A 7,421-nucleotide genomic window follows, 5' to 3' on the forward strand; every position below is an offset into this window, starting at 1 on the left:
CTGTACTTTGTGTGTGTGGTGTAAGTCCTGAAGGATCAAAGGATCTGAGTTCCTTAAAAGCAACTCTGTGTGTGTGTGTGTGTGTGTGTGTGTGTGTGTGTGTGTGTGTGTGTGTGTGTGTGTGTGTGTGTGTGTGTGTGTGTATATGGGAGTGTGTATGTGTGTGTGAGCGTGTGAGTTCGTGTGTGTGTGTGTGTGTGTGTGTGTGTGTGTGTGTGTTGGGGACTGAGGACATGAATCAATGTTGTACTTCACAGCACGGATACCTTAATTTGATCAAATGTAACATTAAAGACATTTTTTATGTTACAGAAATATTTATATTCCTAGAAAAAGCTTTTCTTTTTAACTTTCTATTCTATTCTATTCTATATATATATATATATATATATATATATATATATATATATATATATATATATATATTTTTTTTTTTTTTTTTTTTTTTTTTTTTTTTTTTGAATGCTGCATTCCCTATATGCTGTGTACAGTACTGTCTTCTCAACTTGAGAGGAATTGTGTCCATCAAATTTGTTTCTTGTCAAACTAACCTGTGGTAGAGGTAACTAAAATTATTGGTTGACTCTAAATATCAGATAAAAACTTGTATTACCCTAATGGAGTGAGAAATCTGATAAAATAAACTGAATTTCAACATGAAACAAGCAGACTTTTTCTCTGTGTGACACACCAGTCTGAGAGATGAAACACAAAATAAGGCGATTAGATCAATGAATACAATTGCTCATATGGTTGGAGGGACTGAGTTGGGTCAGCTTACAGTTTCTGCTTTACACCCTCTGAAGATCCAGAGCCGTTACACAATAAACTTCAATGTATCCCTCACAGATCATGTGGGCTTGTGAGAGGAGAGCATCAGCTAAGGCTGAGCACCTAAACATAAAAAGTAAACCTTGGAAGTGAATTCCACTGTACTCTGTGGATTTTTCTTGGGCAGAGTCCAAAATCACACTGAGGTTGCATCTTTCCTTTTATCAAATTGATCCAAAGCAAGCTGACAGAAGGAATTTTAGTGGCAGAGCGCTTGCTTAAACCGGCAGGCTGAAAGATTCACGCTTTAAAGGTGTGGACAGGGAATTATAGTTTTTTAACCTGTGTAGTCACACCTGACACAGTGAGTTGAGTCATGATATTGGTCATTTTGTACGTCAGTAAATATATAGCGTCTCTGACCATCACAACACACGACTCTTGGCATTTTAATCTCTTTAGTGGCCAGGCTTATAAGCAGCCCGAGAGCTCTCTGGAGAAACGTCTGCTGCAATCTCAGTGCCATCCTCCTCTGTACCTGTGGCTTCACACATCTCACACCTAACCGGCTCTCACAAGCTGATCCCATCACCCTCACCTTGTGCAGGTGTGAATGGAAGCATTCGGATCATGTTCGGGCTCTGCTGGACTTGAGAAAAACCGCTGGATTAATATTTATACAGTGGCCAGTCACTGTATGGTGTGATATTGTTTCCCTTCTGCAATCCTCTTGCATCACACGAATTTCACATTTTCTGAAGCTTGAGGTTATATTCAACAGCGGCGAGTTAGTTATTTAAATGTTGCCAGGTGTGTCTCAAAGTAAAGCATTACTTCACATTTCACACAGATATGCATACAGACATTTTGTGCTCCAATAGAGCAGTCTAAATATATTACCTATATGGATAGCTGATATGAGATGTCTTAAATTATGTTGCTCTCACCAAGAAAGCTTCACTATACATGAGTTATAAGGACTAAAGACTTGTCAGGGTAAGTTATTACGATACTTTTTAAAGCCACTTCACATTAAAAGAATATTATGGGTCCACTGCAAGTTAAGGTCAATTAACTGCATATGTGGAGTCATGTTGAATACACACACACACACACACACACACACACACACACATATATATATATATATATATATATATATATATATATATATAGTTTTATATAGTAAAATATGGCGATATAGCGATACAGTTACTCACTGTAGACCAGTTTTTTTTTTTTTTTTCGATAGTGAGCAATTAGTCACATTTTTTGTGAACCCAGAATATTCCTTAAAAGAGTCTGAAATGGTCTAAATTGTAAAGATATTTTAATACAATAGGAAATGTGAGGGGAAAAAAAGTTTACTTTGAAGCCATGAATATTTAAACAACAGTTACAAGATATCCCCCCACCATTGTAGTGCTTTTTTTCAAACCAGCTTTTAACAGTTTATCAAACTCCAAAGCCTCACATTATTCAGTGCAATCTCTCTGTCACATGCATAGCATCTACAGTGCAAGTGCATTCAGTACATCACCTCTCATTAGCTGCTTCTCTCTGTGTCTGACTTGTTTACCTACTCCTCTGTGCCTCCTGGCAGTTGAGTCACATCCTGTGGTGTTCCAGGCTTGCCGTCGGGAGCCAGCAAACATGCAGATGATCTGTGCAGAGTATCCTGTCCCAATTGAGATTGACAGGCTGGGGCTGCAGTGGACCATGCCAGCCGCTCTACCCCGGGTAGCATTCATGCATGTATTTCTATCCCTGTGGCAGGCGGTGAGGGGGTTGGGGTGCCTAAGGCTGGATCTCTGCATCCTGGGGCACACCACACAGTTGGCTCTAAGTGGGCTGAGGTAAGTATGGTTAAACACTGAGACTCTATGGGGTGAGGGAAAGGTTGGCTTTGCAGCCACATAAGGGAAAATGGGTTTGATATTGTTACCAGCGTTGCCAACTTAGCAATTTTGTTGCTAAATTTAGCAACTTTTCAGACTCCCCTAGCAACTTTTTCTTCCAAAAGCACCTAGCAACAAATTTAGCTATTTTTAAAATTTATTTGGCAACTTTTAGCAACTTTTGATAAGTGACTCAAACAATAAAAAGGCACAATTTACCATTTAAACTACACAAAAAGAGGAAACCAAAGATGTCTAGCAGTGCACACATCACAGGAATTAAGTTAGCTGCTATTTGCAATTGTTTAATTTAATAGTAATAATAATAATAATTGAAGATTGTTATTGTTCATTTATGAGACACTTTGTTAGTAGCTTGTACCTGCGTTTGTTGATGAGTTAGTTACTAACAAATCAACAACCGCAGGTTGTTTTAATTTTTTTGTTTACCACTTAACTGTTAGTACACTGTAAGGAAAATATGTAGAAAAATGGAAAAGGTGCCAGTAATTTTCCAGGACATAATCTGTTATCCGTTGTAACCCTGTAATCCGAAAATACAAAGTGCAATGCATAATTAAAAATGCAGGTAAAAAAAAAAAAAAAAAACCTGTGAAGAAATCAATACAGAAAAATCTTTCATATTAACATAGTAGACTGTGCACTCTTTTTTACAGACTTTTCTTAGAGTGTAGCATACTAACTAACTACTAACACACTGCTTAAAAGTATAACTGTTCAGAATGTGTAGTTTTACTTGTTTACTAGCTAATAATTATTAAAAAATAAATAAATTGTAATCGTTCAAAAATTGATTTAAAAATATGTCTTTATATTTTAATGTAATATTATGCATTATATTGTTATGAACTAATCAAAATTAACATATATTTGATTTGACAAAATATGGCGTCCTGATTACGTAATGACGTCATCCTGCAATGACATCACAACATCATTTAGCAACTTTTAGCAACAAATCAACCATCCTTTAGCAACTTCCCCTTAAAAGTGAGTTGGCAACACTGATTGTTACATCATTCAAATGGGAGTTTTATAACGCAATTTATTTTTTTGTGTGCTATGTGTCTTTGATATAATGTTCCAATAACTGTGCATAAACAGAGTATTTATGTCACAATCAATCCCACTATCAAGAGTTGCAGAGGCAGCGTTTCCATCGCCATACCCTAATTATCCAAACTTCTTATCTCTATTATGTTTCATTATTATTATTCTAAATCTGTGCTATTGGTCTCCCTCATGTCTGTTTGGGGGTTTTACAAACATTTAACCAATGGAAAGCATTTAAAAAGAGCTTATCACTAAACTTCGTAACACCATTGTATCCTCAAACTGTCAGCAAAACCTCGTAACTCCAGCTCCCGCCTCCATTAGAATGAAGCGCCGTGCACAGCCTGGAGACAGCTCTCCGCTTGTTAGCAATGTAAGGGTAAATAAAGAACTGTTGTTTGAATAAGTATAGCATTTGTTTTACTCAAGTAAAATTACTAAACACTAAAATAAAATAAAAAAATGCTAAATAGAAATATTTTAAAATAATTAAAAAAATGAAAAACAAAACACTAACAATTATTAATGCTTAAATAAAAAACAACAAATATATATACTAGTTAATATATAATTAATATAATTAAAAATATAAAAGCTAATTCAAAATAGTAATAAAAACTATATAAATATTACTAAATAAATATAAATATTACTATAACAATAATACTAAAATAACACTGCTTCGCTTCGCATCGGGTGGTTCTTTGCTCCACGTCATGCATTAAAATCCTTTAATGCATGGCTAGCTGTTGATTATCCCTTACATAAACCACGGCTACTTGGGGCTTATTGCTTTATTATTTAAAGGTATCAAATTTGACAAGAGAACCTGTTAATTCCTTAAAGGGGTCATATGATGCTCTTTTAAAGATCAGAATATGTTGACATGCTTTAATGTTCAAAAAACACATTATTTTTCAAATACTGTACATTATTGTAGGTCCTCTATGCCACACCTCTCTCAAACGCATAATTTTCTATAAACTCCTTCCTTCTAACAAGCGCAGTCTGCTCTGATTGGCCAACTAACCCAGTGCATTGTGATTGGCCGATCACCACTAGCACTCGTCGGAAATATAACGACCCTTTCCATAATCGCGAGCTTCATCTTTCAAAATAAATGTAAAGACAGTTAATAATGTCCTTAGTTTTACCATTAGTTCAAGCCTGAAAGGGGAACAGAGTCGCGTGGCAGACACAGTGATGAAGCTTGTGTGTGTTTGCAGTGCACAAGCCACGGACGGTTAAGACAGCTGACTCTACTGTGTGACCCTGTCTCTCTCTCTCACACACATACGTGCATGCACACACAAACACATACACACAAGACGCGCAAAACTCCGCATTTGAACAATCAATAGCAAATACTTAAACTAATAACAAACCATACTTACAGTAGCTGATTCAGAACCGCCAGATTGTTGTAGCAAAGTGAGAATTACCTCCTCTCCTAGGTTCACGAAACGGTCGTCCATAAAATGTGTTGCTGTTCTGTTGTAAGTAATCTTAAAGCTTCCTAAATGCATCTACTTTCGGAAGGCCAAATAAAGAGCTTTCGCCTAGAAACACACAGCATCTCCCTGACAATGCTGCTTCAACACTAACTACGGTTACTGAAACCACTCCTTCTTTGCGTGAACATTTGGGCGGCATTACGCAAATATTTCCACATAGTGATGTAGATATGTGGGGGTGTGTTTGAATGAGCCGTTTTAGGGTGGCGTGGCAGAGTCTTAACTTTGATAAAGAAAATCTCTTTGGATTTGAGACTTTAGTCTTTGCAACTTTACAGATCTTCCTTATGCACCAAGAGCTTGTAACACTCCAAAGAGAAAGGAAAAATTGAAATCGCATCATATGACCCCTTTAATTTAATATTCATTAATGCGATCAAGTCAGAAGTGATTTTTTATTTTTTTTATCCTGTAAATCTTTGATATATTTTCATATACTTCTCCTATCAACTCAGAAGGGTGTTGATATACTGCATTGCTTACTGACTGACTGTATTACAACTCGCCAATGTTTAAATACTCTCCAGACTGCCCTGTCAATTAGATTGGCCATCATCAGTTGCAGCTACCGGAAAACAAGAAGGAACAAAAATACAGTTTATTAAGTGTAAATTAATCATGTAATACATCATTGTTGTGGTGTTTCTATTTAAGGCCATTTATTGAAAGCAAACTTCTTGCAAAGGTGGTCTGTCATCAGTTTTAGGACAGCGAGGGGTGTGGGAAGTGTCAGCACTAACTATAGCAGAGAAGCATCAAATTGAACTGTCAATATGCCACCCGGAAAGCATCATGGGAGCTGAAGAGGAGAAACATTATGGTCTTCCTCTGTTTGTGTGGGTAAAAGCAGTGTGTATTTACAGCAGCTTTGAGGTGAAATCAAAGTCTGTAGTGTTGTCTACACACACACACGAACACACACATAAATCTCTACAAAAAAATCAAATGCCTTTGGTGTCTCTCTTGAACACCATCACTGGTTGACTGAGAGCGAGGAGATTCTTTGACCCGGTCCAAACATCAAGAGGCCTGTTTATACTGATTTAAGTCACTGCCATTAAATTATACATATTGTATTTGCATGGTTCTGTGCTGAAGTCTCAGCCTGCAACATCTGAAGGATTTTGGAGCTCTGTGAATAGGAAATGATTGACAGGCACCACTGACTGCATACCATCAGCATATGCTTATTCTGACTGATATAGAGCAGTGTTTGCATTAGCTGAGTTGTATCTATCATACATTGCCATCATAACTTTGATATTTTTGGAATGCTGTCTTGGAGATTCTCCACAATTTTGTATAGATTGCTGGGTTAAAGCAAAAGCTGTCAAATACTTGAATAAAGAAACACACATTTGAAGTGTTTCATTTTGTGGGTTGATTAATTAAAAAAAGAAATATTTCAATGACAACTGTTATTGTTTCGAAATTAATTGCCTTTACAATAACTCTGAAGATAAATAGCTCATTTGAGTAGCAGTATTTATCTTAAATTAAGAACCATGTGCTGGCATCATCTTAACGTCTTTAAAATCCAAATATTTGCTATCACTTCAAAGGCTGACTTCCCTTTGCAATCTATCCAAAAAATCAGAGTTGATATTCACATGTTCCCCTTAAGCACTACAGCAGCGTATGGTTGCTAAAAGATGAGTGACATGTTGATGCTGGAGCTTGATCCCAAAGAAAGGACCTTCAAGGTTAGAAGAGAAAACAGAAGCGAAACATGCTGCACAACAGTAAAGATGCATGGCCTTAAACAGCTAGTATGAAGGAAGAATTCACAATAACCACTCCGTTTCTGTGAGGCAGATTCGTTTCTTGTTCAAGGACAAGAGATTGAAATACTCACAGACCAATAAAGAAGAACTCTGATGGGGGGAAATATACATATGATACATTTTGCCCTGCAGTTTGAAGTCCTGCAGCAGTGTTTTGAGCATCACATTATTTTGTCAAATGATAGCAAAAAAATCATGTCTTACCTAACATTTAATTCTGTCTCTTTTATCAAAATAATCTTTTTTGTTTGTTTGTTTTTTTATCACTATGTAGCTTTGAGAAGCATTTTCCTCACTAAATTAAGATCACTACCATTAACATCACACAGGCCAAATTGATGTTTCAACAGCACCACTGTAGGTATGGTAGGGATATTGCT

The sequence above is a fragment of the Cyprinus carpio genome, chromosome B2 (genome assembly GCF_018340385.1).
Source record: "Cyprinus carpio isolate SPL01 chromosome B2, ASM1834038v1, whole genome shotgun sequence".
Taxonomy (NCBI): Eukaryota; Metazoa; Chordata; class Actinopteri; order Cypriniformes; family Cyprinidae; genus Cyprinus; species Cyprinus carpio.